The following is a 13581-nucleotide window of genomic DNA, read 5'->3' as shown; positions in this document are numbered from 1 at the left end:
GCGCCCGTTTCGTGCACGTCTCCCCCCCTCAGGCTGTGAGGTGGTTGGTGGTGGGGGGCTGCAGGTTGGAGCTCCAGCTGAATGAAATGACTGCAGGTTGTTTTTCAGAGTTTGACAGAAGCTTCGACACAGTGAAGACAGGCAGGAACGCTGCAGCAACACACAGCAGCAGCAGTTGTCTCTCTTTACTCTTCCTTTGTTTATCCAGGGTCACACACTGACATGTGCACGTGTGGACAGGGTGGGTCTGTGTGTGTGTGTGTGTGTGTGTGTTCTTGTACTCCCAACATAGTAAGGACCAGAACAGGTTTTTTTTAACCAACAGAGTGAGGACATTTTTGCAAAAGTGAGGACATTTCGGACGGTCCTCAATTCTTTAAAGGCTTTTCTGTTCTCATTTTCGTTATTTTGTTTAGTTTTTACTGACATAAAAATAAAAATGACATACATATATATATATATATATATATATGAAACATTATTCACATTTTCCTTTATCATTGGTGTAGGCCAAAAGCAATTTGTATTCTTCAATTGTAAAAATGTGAATCTTATATTCGCCAATAAAACTTTTTTTTTTTTTTTTTTTACATATTAGTCAACTAAAATGTGCATCATAGCTTATGAAAATCTTATAAAGCTTTAACCTATACATTTTGAGTTTGAGTTGAGTTTGTAGACTAATTTAGTTTATCCAGGGTCACACACTGACATGTGCACGTGTGGACAGGGTGGGTCTGTGTGTGTGTGTGTGTGTGTGTGTGTATTTGTGTGTGTGTATTCTTGTACTCCCTACGTAGTGAGGACCAGAACAGGTTTTTTTAACCAACAGAGTGAGGACATTTTTGCAAAAGTGAGGACATTTCGGCAGGTCCTCACTTCTTTAAAGACTTTTTTGAGAGTTCAAACTTTATTTTAGGGTTAAAGTTACAACTAGGTTTATGTTATAGGGTTAGGGTTGGGCATTTAGTTGTGATGGAGAAGGTTAGGGTAAGGGTTAACAAAAACTAAACAAAATAACGAAAATGTTTTTTCTGTTCTCATTTTCGTTATTTTGTTTAGTTTTTACTGACATAAAAATAAAAATGAGAGTTTAAAAAAATGACAATTAACTGTAACTGTATTGTGTGGTAACAAAACTGACTAAAACTATAGGGAAAATGTCTAAAACTAATAAAAACTAAACTAAAACTAAGTATTTCAAAAAAATAAATACTAAACTGAAACTATCAAACTCACTCTAAAAACTAATTAAATCTAACTGAAATTGGAAAACAAGAATTCACAACCCAATTAAAACTGAAACTAATGAAAAATCCAAAACTATTATAACCTTGATAGGGAATTCACTGTTCCAAAGAGGGTCCTCACAAAGATAGAAGGACAAGAATGTGTGTTCGTGTGTGTGTGTGCGTAAGTGCGTGTTTGTGTGTGTGTTTGTGTGTGTGTGTGTGTGTTTAGCGGGTGGGGGGCTGCACAGCTAAGGTTTTTACACCAGTTCTACCAGTCACACAAAGCTGCTTTTCTTATAAATTAAGACCCTTAACCCTCTATGGTACACATTGTGAGGGCAGTTAGAAAAAAAAGTGTTTTTTTTTTCTTAAAATAGACTAAATAAACATAATCTGAAGAAATTTTATAATTCTTTTTTTTTTGTGGAAGTTTTTGGGGATTGTTGCCCGTAGGCAACATTGTACCATAACGGTGCACAAGTGAAAAAGAAAGTTTTTCAAATACATTTTAACATAATTTATTTAATAAACATGTGCAAAAGATTCAGTAGCTTCAACAGGGAACAATACATAACATTTTAAATTTAAAAACATTATAAAAGGAACTTTTTTTAACCGGTTTTCTTGTCTGAATGGAACCATTGAACCATTGTGAAGCTTATATTCACCAATACAACCTTTTTTTTTTTTTTTTTACACTTTAGTCAACTAAAATGTGCATCATAGCTTATGAAAATCTTAAAAAGCTTTAACCTATAAATTTTGAGTTTGAGTTGAGTTTCCCTAGCTAGGCTAGCTTTCGATTCCAAACTCCAAAATCATATAAATAAATGCTAATTTTGACCAATTTAATCATGTTGGTAGACTAATTTAGACTTAGTAGGCTATTTTATTTTTTCTCTTATTTTGGCCAACAATGACTCTTTTGTTAGTAAAGGTTGCTGACCCCTGGTTTAAGTGTATAAAAATAAAAAATGAAGGTTTACTCACCTATAAGTAGGAATATATTTTTTCCAGGTGGAAAAGGGCCAGGAAATGACATTTTAAGTGATTTTTTGTGGCGCAAACTGTTCAGAAATAGTGTTTCAATATGGCCTCCTGGAGGTCATGTGACAAATTAAAGCATTGATATTGGTTCCCTATACTCTTCCCTCTTTTTTAAAGTATGGCATCACCCAAAAACATGTATTGTAGAAATTTGACAGGCCAAAAATGGGGCAACACCGTACCATAGAGGGTTAATTTTGATCTGTAAAGTGACGTAATTTGAATGAAATGACTTTTTTTAATCTTTTCTTCAGGACCTTCCCATGGACTGTTTGACCCTTTAACTGGTGCAACAACAACAAGCTCCAACATTAACAGCTGCAGACTTAATTACAGGTTTACAAAGTGGATTATGAGCTTTACTAAACACACACACCTTCATTTATACGAGTCACTGGTGAAGAATTCAACAGATTGTGTTTAACACGTTCTTACATTCTGTTCTACATGTGAATTATTTATTAACCGTGACGGTTTATACTAACATCTCTCTTCTCTGTTTTCAGTGTGAAGATAATAATAATAAACGCAGCAGATGATCTGTTCTCTCCACTGAGCCAAAGGGTTGAGATGTTGTGAAAGACTGGTGTGATATCCAATTATTAATATCTTTTATAGAGATCAAACTGGCATTTTAATAATTAATTGTCTTTCTCTCTCTCTAATAATATTTAAAAATAAATGTAGGCATTCATTATTAATAAAATGTGATATTTCTTCAAGCTTCTTTCTCTAAGCACCTTTGTATTAATTCCCCTTTCTATTGACTTTCCTATTAAACCTTCCAAGACATTAATTTATTAATTTATTAAAGAAATGTATTAAGAAAAAAAAAACAGAATTAAAAAGTTTGTGGAAACAAATGTAATTTGCATGCATTTTTAAATAAATAAGAAATAAATGCAGAAATAAAAAAAATTAAAAATAAAAAATAAAAAATAAAAATAAATATATATAAAACGGATAATTAAATAGGAAAGTAACTAAATAGGGGGATTAATACAAAGATAAATAAATAAAAATACAGAATTAAAAGTTTGTGGAAACAAAAGCAAAGAGGAATAACACAGAAATAAATAAAAAAATACATTTTAAATGAATAAAAAATAAATGCAGAAATAAAATTTAAAAAAAAAAAAATATATATATATATATATATAAATAAAATAAAAATAAAATAAAAAAATAATAAAAATAAATACAAATACAAATATATATAAAAGGGATAATTAAATAGGAAAGTAACTAAATAGGGGAAGTAATACAATGATAAATAAATAAAGAAGCAAATAAAAACAATAAATGTCAATTTGTCACACTTGATCACCTAATCAATACCTATACCTGTATTTTTAATATTATTTTAAGGTACATTTAAGGGCAGATTATTTCATATTTTCGGTTATTGATTTATTATTTTGGCAGCTTCCATGGTCCAGATATTTCTGTCCAGCCAGTAAAACCAGTCGGGCTAGACGTTAACCTCTGAGTGACACGCTATAAAACAAGTGAAATACTTGTGAATGGCATTTTTATGAGGAAAAAACAGCAACATGTGCACAAAAACACTGTAGAAGCCAGTGACAGTCAGCTGTCAGCTGTCAGAACAACAACAACAAACAACAACAACAACAGTGTGACTAAAATAGTTTCTTTACATCTCCAGATGTAAATGTGAGAATTTATCTCCCACATACACAAAAAAAATCGTTAAAAGGTGAAAGCTGCTGGTGGGTTTTACTCATCAACAACGGAGGGTTCAAAGGCTGAACATGAACTTGTAGAACAGCAGAAGAAGAAGAAGAAGCCTGCAGCAGTATCTCCAGACACTCCAACCACTTGAAGCACGGAGTATTTATAGCGTTCAGGAGCCTCCTCCATATCTCCCATTCTCTAACGCTGAACTCCTCAACCTGGAGGAGTCCCAATCTAACATCATGTTGTCTCACTGAACACAATCTCACAGTTCAGATCAGACAAACTCAGTTGATACGATTAATTTTTGGACAAATAATGAAGCAGACAACAACTAAAACATCTCTCTGTCTGTGCATTTATATATTTTGTTATATTTTATTGTTCCTTTTAATCTAAGTCCTTTGCTATCAGTTTAAAGGTCCATTCTGACCTCCTGAGTGTGGAACAGTCAAAGTAACAACTTGATACTTTGGGATTTGTCAGAAAAGACACCAAATTACCCACAAAAGAATCAAATTGACCATAAAATGACACAAAATGACCAAAAAGTTACATAAAATTATGCAAAAAAAGGACTCAAATTGACCACAAAATGACAAAAAATGACCAAAAAAAGACACAAAATGAACCAAAAAAGACACAAAATAAACCAAAAAAGAAACAAAAGGACACAAAAAAGACAAAATGACAGTGGAGACAGAGCTGACTTCCAAAATGATTTGGCGACACCCAGAAATCATCTCGAGACCCCGATTGACTTGTGTGTGGTGTCCTTTTTTTGTTTGTTTGTTTGTTTGTTTGTTGAGTGTATGCCTTGTTTGGTTATTTATTAAATATTTATCTTTTTTTGCACTGACGGGAGAGCTGTGCCTCAATTTCGTTGTATTTTTTTCTACTATCGTGCAATGACAATAAAGACTCTAAATCTAAAAAGTATTTTTTCAAAAAATAAATGCAAAAATGATGACTTTTATATATATTACAGTATATTTTTGCTACAAACAAGGTGCCAGTGTATTTTACAGAAGAGTAATGTATTTAAAAAAATAAAATAAATTAAAAATACTGTTTTGGCTGATTTATACATTTACAGTGTTTCATTGTTACTGAAATTGAATTAACCCATTTATCATTTTACGTCTTTTAGTGTCATGGTTCAGCAATATTCACTGTAAAATCTACAGACATTTTTTACAGTGTATGACGACTACATGCTACCTACAAAGTCAAACCTCCAAACGGAGCAGACATGCAGAGACAGGCTGATGATGTCATCACCGTGACTCACAACAACAAACCCAGAGAGTCTCAGTGAGAACAGTCAGACAGCTGAGTGAAGCGTGACGGCTCTACGCTGGAAAAAAGGTGTGTCTAAAAACAAGAAAAACCACTAAATCTGAGGGAAATGATCTGCAGCATGGACAGATAATTTACCTTGACAAGATTTCTTAAATTAAGATTATTAAATCTAGAAATAATCATGTTGAACACTTAAAATAAGAAACTCTTAAAACAAGATAAATTAAAGCTGCCAGCAGCGATGAACTGGCCGAGCAGAGTGAATTGATGATTATTTGGTTCTTATCAAGATAAAAAAGGGGTCTCAAACTTGCGGCCCTCGTGATGATATTTTGTGGCCCCCACCTTGATATGAAAGTTTAATGTGAGTTTTATATGAATGGCACTTTACTGTGTTGTGTGTGGAAGGTCCCTTTAATTACTTTTTTTGGTTATTGTGTGTCTTTTTTTAAATAATTTTGTGTCTTTTTTAAGTAATTTAGTTTTTTTCTGTCATTTAGTGTCTTTTTTGGTAATTTTTTAAAATAATTTTGTGTCTTTTTTTGGTCATTTTGTGTCTTTTTTGGGTAATTTTGTGTCTTTTAAAAATAATTTTGTGTCCTTTTTGGTAATTCTGTGTTTTTTCAGTAATCTTGTTTCTTTTTTTCTGTAATTTTGTGTCTTTTTTTTGTCTTTTTTTAAATTTTATTTTTATTTTGTGTCTTTTTTTGGTCATTTTGATACTGCCTCCAGCGGCTCCCAGGTAATTTGAGTTCTTGTCAAGGTAAATTATCTGTCCATGCAGCAAGATTTTCCCTCAAATTTCGTGTTTTTCTCTGGTTTTTAGACACACCTTTTTAAAGTGTACCTGGTGCCGTTTGGGTGAGGCCTCCTCCTCCTCCTCCTCCTCCTCCTCCTCCTCCTCCTCCGGCTTTAACTGACTAACTGCTCTTCAGGTTTGGTGCAGCTTGACTCACTGGTTTTAATGCCAGTGTGCCTGTTACTGCAGCCTGTTTCTGCAGCCTGTTTCTGCAGCCTGTTTCTGCAGCCTGTTTCTGCAGCCTGTTTCTGCCAGGCTGGCCGAGCGGTGATACATTATTCCATCACGTCTCCTAACAGGAAGCGTGTTGTGGGAGGCTGCTCACCTCTGACTCTCCTCACTGTTGTGAAACACTCGCTGTGGAAAACACTAAACACGCCCCAGTTCACCGACCGGTTAGGGTTTTACACGCTCAGACGGCAAAAAACATCATAATGACAGAGAATCAACACCTTCAGTTTAATGTCCAGGAGAGTTTTAATCTACGGGAGAGGATCAGGGCCACACATGGAAAGATACTGGAGTTCTGACTTCAAACTCAGAATTCAGACTTTATTCTCAGAATTTTGACTTAAAGTTTAAACTCAGAATTCTGAATTTCTAGTCAAAATTCTGAGAATGAAGTCAGAATTCTAACTTTAATCTCAGATTTGTGACTTTAAAGTCAAAATTCTGACTTTATTCTCAGACTTTTTACTTTAAAGTGAGAAAATAAATAGATTAAAGTCAGAATTTTGACTTTAAAGATAAAATTCTGACTTCATTCTTATAATTTGGACTTTATTCTCATGATTTTGACTTTATTCTCATAATTTTTACTTTAATCTCAGATATTTTACTTTAAAGTCAAAATGCTGACTTTATTCTCAGAATTCTGACTTTATTCTCATAATTTTTAAAGTCAAAATTCTAACTTTATTCTAAGATTTTTTACTTTATTCTCAGAATTCTGACTTTATTCTCATAATTTTGACTTTATTCTCAGTTTTGACTTTATTCTCATAATTTTTACTTTAAAGTAAATAAATCTGAGAATAAAGTCAGAATTTTGACTTTATTCTCAGAATTCTGACTTTATTCTCAGATTTTTTACTTTAAAGTAAAAATTCTGACTTTATTCTCAGAATTCTGACTTCAAAGTGAGAGAATAAAGAGAATTCTGAGAATAAAGTCAGAATTCGGAGTTTAAAGTCAGAACTGGTATATCTTTTCTATGTGTGGCCCTGATCCTTTCCCGTAGTAATCAGCTGAAACAATACTCCAGAAACCTGCTGTGTGTGCAGGATTTAAACCTGTCACCACACGCATCATTAACCTCAGAGAGCAACAACATTAAAATAAAACAACCGGTTCAATCAGACGCTGGCTCTGCTCTGACAAATTACAAGACATTGATGAGACAAGACCGCTTGAGTGTGAATGCACGCTTCAACACACACACACACACACACACACACACACACAAACAGGCAAGTCCCAGCAGGATTCTGGTCTCAAAGAGAAAATATGAACATTGAACATGTCGGCCTGCTCTACCTGAGTTGTGTGACAAGTTCACTGACAGACGGGAACACCCAGGAAAACAAGACGTGGTGAGCAGTTCAGTTTGAAATCAAAAACCCAATTTAATGTCATTTTATACAACTTCACACATTCAAAACCAGGGCTGCAACAATCATTTTAATATGTTTTTTTCATCCTTTGGTCTATAAAATGTCAGAAAATAACCACAGAAAAGACAAAATAACTACAAAGATACACAAAAAGACACAAAATAAGTACAAAGATGAGGTGTTACACACCTGAGTGCCTTTAAAAGCGCTATAAAAATTTAATGTATTATTATTATTATTATTACACACCTCTCTGTCGTTTTATGTCTCTTTTCAGTAAAAATGGGCAACATTCCCATTTTTAACCTGTCAGATTTCTACAACGCATGTTTTTGAGTGATGCAATACTTTAAAAAGAGGGAAGAGTCTAGGGAACCAATAGCAATGCTTTAATTGGTCACATGACCTCCAGGAGGCCATATTGAAACACTATTTTGCAGACTTTTACAAAGGAAACAGCCACAAAAAAATCACTGAAAACATAATTTTCTGGCCCTTTTCCATCTGGAAAAATATATATTCCTACTGATAGATGAGTAAACCTTAATTTCTGATCGTTTCATACACTTAGACTGTTGAAGACATTCATTTCAATGGGTTGTTGGTTTCCTACAGGCAACATTCAGACAAGAAACCGGTTTAAAAAGTTCCTTTTATAATGTTTTTAAATGTAAAATATTATGTATTGTTCCCTGTTGAAGCTACTGAATCTTTTACACATGTTTATTAAATAAATGATGTTAAAATTCATTTTAAAAACTTTCTTTTTCACTTGTGCACCATTAAGGTACAATGTTGCTACGGGCAACAAACCCCAAAAACTTCCCCCCAAAAAAAGAATAAAACAATTTCTTCAGATTATGTTTATTTAGTCTATTTTAAGACAAAAAAACACTCAATAAACAACAATCATTTTTTCCCTAACTGGCATCATAATGTGTACCATAGAGGGTTAAGTCCAGTCTCCCTGCATTTTACACTATATGTTATCTTTGTCATTTTATGTAATTGTAACTGTGCAAATAAAATAAACCTAAAAAAAATAAACATATTGCTTTTCCATGATTTTAAAAACTAAAAGGTTTTAGAATCTAATTTAGTTAAACAATTTGTAATAACACCATGACTCTGTCAACTCTATTTGGACATCAATATTGTGGCAATATTGATATTTGGTCAAAAATATTGTTTTTCTCCATATTTTCGAAGCTCCTTTGGTGAATAATTCCTCTTCCAGTCAGGACAATGAGTTTCATTCAGGTGTTTCAGAAGCAGCAGATCAAAACAACGACCTGAAGAACAACATGTGATCCGTAAACAACCATGACTCAGCGTTCTCCTACTGTGGTTCTTCATACTTCTCTATAAATCTATAAAAGTCATTTATCTCTTCCCTTATCTGACTCCACCTGATCATGAGTTACTAGGAGTCATTATGATCAGCCAGCGGGGCTGGAAGATTAAATTCTCAATTTGAAATTAGCTTTTTTTAGTTTGATTATTCAAATCAAGAGCAGCAATCAATGAAAAAAAAAGGTTAAAAAAAAGTTGGAAAAAAAAAAAGTCTGGCAGCAAAAGATACCAAACACTTACCATCAAATAACAATAAAAAAGGTTATTTTACAGATAATTTCTTGAATATAATACAGATAATATACAGTAAATATCTGTATTTTAAATATATATATTTATCTGTAGAATAACTAATGTTTTTTTTACTTCTGCTGCCAGACTTTTTAAAAATTATTATTATTTATTATTTCTTTTTATACTTTTTTTAACTTTAAATTTAAAGTTTTACTGTAAGAAAATAAAAAACTGGCCTTAATTGACCATTATGTAATTTTATAATACTGTAAAAGTAATAGTGATACTAATGTGATAAAAGTAATTTACCGTTTTATGGCATTTGCAATTAATGTAGAAAATGAATACACTACATTTCTGGAAATAAACTTTTTTTTCTTCTTCTTTTTACAGTGTAGCCTATCCTTTAAAATTAATTAAATTCAAATTTAGATCTGTTGAGCTTCTTAAACCTAGACTCAATAATGGCACAGCTGTCAGAGCTGGAAAATAAATGTTTAAATCAAAAATTGAATTGAATCGTGTCCATAAAAAAAATCGCCCTCCAGTTTGGGAACCACTGGGTGAAGACATGGAGTGGAAAAATAACTCATTGAGTTGAAATAATTTGGTGACAGCTTCGTCCCCCCAGTTCATAAATCCCATCATGCCCCTGCCTGATGTTGACTTTAGGACATGGGTCTCAAACTCGCGGCCCGCGGGCCAATTGCGGCCCTCGTGACGATATTTTGTGGCCCCCACCATTTAATGTGTGTTCTGTGTGGAAGGTCCCTTTAATTACTTTTTTTTGGTAATTTTGTGTATTTTTTTGGTAATTTTGTGTATTTTTTGGGTCATTGTTTGTCTTTTTTAAGTAATTTTGTTTTTATATCTGAATGGCACTTTACCGTGTTGTGTGGAAGGTCCCTTTAATTACTTTTTTGGTCATTTTGTGTCTTTTTTTTTGGTCATTTTGTGTCTTTTTAAAGTAATTTCGTTTTTTTCTGTCATTTTGTGTCTTTTTCTGTCATTTTGTGTCTTTTTTGTATTTTTTTGGTCATTTTTGTGTCTTTTTTGTCATTTTGTGTCTTTTTAAAGTAATTTAGTTTTTTTCAGTCAGTTTGTGTCTTTTTTTTGTAATTTTGTGTCTTTTTTAAAATAATTTTGTGTCATTTTGGTAATTCTGTGTATTTTTCATTCATTTTGTGTCTTTTTTTGTAATTTTTTGTATTTTTTTGGTTATTTTGTGTCTTTTTTTGGTCATTTTGATACTGAATGCTTAATTTTGATACCTCCAGCAGTCCCCAGGTAACTTGAGTTTGAGCCCCCTGCTTTAGGACATGGCTGACATGTAAACCAACAGTGTTTTTCCAGCTCAGAGTGACTTGATTGCTCACTACAAACATTAGTTTCCTCACACACACAGACAAAGGAAACATGCATCATGTCCAGCAGCCTCAGAGTCCCGTTTATTATTGGTGGTGCAGAGAGCCTGGACCCCCCGTGACCCCCCAGACTGAGCCGCAGTGTGAAAGCTAAAATTGTTCAATCCCCCTGAGCGAGAATACTGACAGCACTTAGTATATCCTCTAACCCAGACACACACACACAGATCACATCATTCTCACCATCCAGAGAAACTGCACACACACCCATAAATATCACGTTAACCCCCACTCACTCACTCACACACACTCACATACATACATACATTACCATTCAGACTTCAGAATGCAAACACTGGCACATCTACAGTGTCTGTTGGTGAATTATTAATGGAGCCGTATACAAAATGCAAATTATTATACATTATTTCAAAAATGGTACAGAAAATAATAAATCCTGCACTATTTCTACATGTTTACAAGCTGGTTCTGTTGTGATTTGCACATTTTAAAGTAAATGTTTTGCAATAAATGGAGAAAATATGTGGATTTAAACGCATTAAACACACATTTAAAGTGTCTCGTGGTTCCAACAGGATTTCACCACACACACATCCGCTGCTTTCACACTTTGCCCTGAAGCTTCAACCACCCGACAAGTTTCTCTCCTGTCACTCTGTGTGTGTGTGTGTGTGTGTGTGTGTGTGTGTGTGTGTGTGTGTGTGTGTGTGTGTGTGTGTGTGTCTGCGGTGGGAAGCCTAAACGCATATCCTACTACTGCTTAGTCTGCTTTCACCTGCTATTATTAGATACATCCTATAATCTTAGATAAGACACACTAGTTAGAGTGTGTGCAGCTTTTACAATCACTCCCACAGCCAGCCGGAGCTCCGTGGACAATAATAACAACAATATCCCCGTGGGGAGATTTAAGAAAGGGAAAAAAACTGCGCACAAACAAGTCAATAAGTCACAATAACTGGAGACTCACCGGGAGCTGTAATAATAAATAAAATCCAGATCAGAAACCGCTGCAGCTGGTTTTGTTTCGTGGTGTCGGATAGATCCGCTCGCGCTGCTCCACCTGTAACGTCTCCACTCTAGTAACTCCTGCAGGCAGGCGGGGAGCGATCATAGACCTCTATGGGAGCTTCAGCAGGCGGCTCCTCTCCGTCAGCAGCTCCTGGTCACGTGACTCCTGATTGTACCTTTCTTTAAAAGAGGCAGCCAATCAGGTGACACCGCAAATAATATTTATATTAACCCTTTGATCAGGATCAGGTCGACCTTTGATCTTATTTGTTTGATGTTTGTGATGTTTCAAGTCAAGTCAAGTCAAAGTTTATTTATAGAGCACATTTAAAAACAACCTCAGTTGACCAAAGTGCTGTACAGTTATTAAAATAGAATAAATCATACACAAATAGGCCCTAGGTATAAATAAAAACAATGAAAACAATAAAATACTAAAAACAGTAAAAACAATAAAATAAAATAGTAATAAAAACTCAATCCAAAACAGTGTTAGAGATAAAAAGACAAATAAAAGGGTAAAAAAAGTAAAAAAGAAAGCCAAGGATTCTTGTGTTTATGAAGTTGAAATGCAATTAATTTGCAGTGTTGTTCTTCATATATATATATATATATATATATATATAGTTTTGTTACACACAACATAGCCTTACATATTTTTTTAAAATTCAAAACACACAATATATAAAATATTTTTTGTATTTTTTCATTTGTATTTTCTTACATCATAGCCCTTTATTTACAATATTACATAATATATATGTATTCATTTTATTTTTGAATTAAGAAAATAATATAAGGCTATGTTGTGTGTAACAAAATACAAATAAACTAATTACAAAACAATATATATAAAAAAGAACAACACTGCAAATGAATTGCATTTCAACTTATATGCATTTCAATAAGAAAATACAAATGAACGAACACAAAAAATATTTTTTACATTTTTATTAGATAAATAATTAAGAAAAATGTAATCTATTTTTCTTATGTATGTAGGCCTATAAATGTAATGATATGTATATATATAATTGTATTGTTTATCTATTTTTAATTCATTAAATTGTTTATGTTTAATTAAATTATTTATTTATTTATTCATTTATTTATTTATTTGTGATTTGTTTATTTGAATTTGCTAACACACAACATAGCCTTACATTATTTTTTTAATTAAAAAAACAAAATGAATATATATATATATATATATATATATATATATATAATGTTTAATATTGAAAATAAAGGGCTATGTGTGTACAAAAATACAAATGAATAAACACAAAAAATATTTTTTACATTTTTATTAGATAAATAATTCAGAAACATTTATTTTTTTTATTTTTCTTATATATGTATATCTGTAATTCAAAATGTAATAAATACATTTAAGATAAACAAAATAAATAATACAATTATAACATATAAAATATATATATAATTGTGTTATTCATCTATTTTTAATTATTTCATTTGTTTATTTTTTATTTATTTATTCATTCAATTATTTATTTGAGATATTTTTATGTGAATTTTCTAACACACAACAGAGCCTTACAGTGGGCAGCAGAACACCCTGCCCTGATTGAAAGTAGCTCAAAAAAACACAACATAACAATATCTGAATTGCAAAATATATAAAAATAAAATGAAACATTTTCCTATTAATTTCACAGGATATGAAGACTATTAATAACACATACAAACATTTAATATCTAATATATTATTACAAACTGTACAGCAAAAAAAATGCATTTTCTGCATTTTATTATGTTAAAATAAATTGTATCAATGAGCTGATTGAAACATTAACATGTCACTCCCATAACTAAATATTTCATACAAAAAAAATAGTAATTTGACACTTTTTGCTTATTTACAATACAAAGGCTCAGGAGCTGGAATA

General features: G+C 32.4%; 1 protein-coding gene across 1 annotated transcript in view; it reads right to left on the bottom strand.

Moving 5' to 3' along the window:
- The window catches only part of si:ch211-129c21.1 (uncharacterized protein LOC563087 homolog), a 33148-nt gene extending 21229 nt beyond the window's left edge, over positions 1-11919 (bottom strand). The window contains exon 1 of the mRNA XM_059341719.1: positions 11631-11919. The gene's annotated coding sequence lies outside the window, so the exon portion shown is untranslated. The remainder of the gene's footprint in view (positions 1-11630) is intronic.
- Positions 11920-13581: the final 1662 nt, after the last annotated feature.

The sequence above is a fragment of the Centropristis striata genome, chromosome 9 (genome assembly GCF_030273125.1).
Source record: "Centropristis striata isolate RG_2023a ecotype Rhode Island chromosome 9, C.striata_1.0, whole genome shotgun sequence".
Taxonomy (NCBI): Eukaryota; Metazoa; Chordata; class Actinopteri; order Perciformes; family Serranidae; genus Centropristis; species Centropristis striata.
This window is presented reverse-complemented; position numbering and strand designations above follow the sequence as displayed.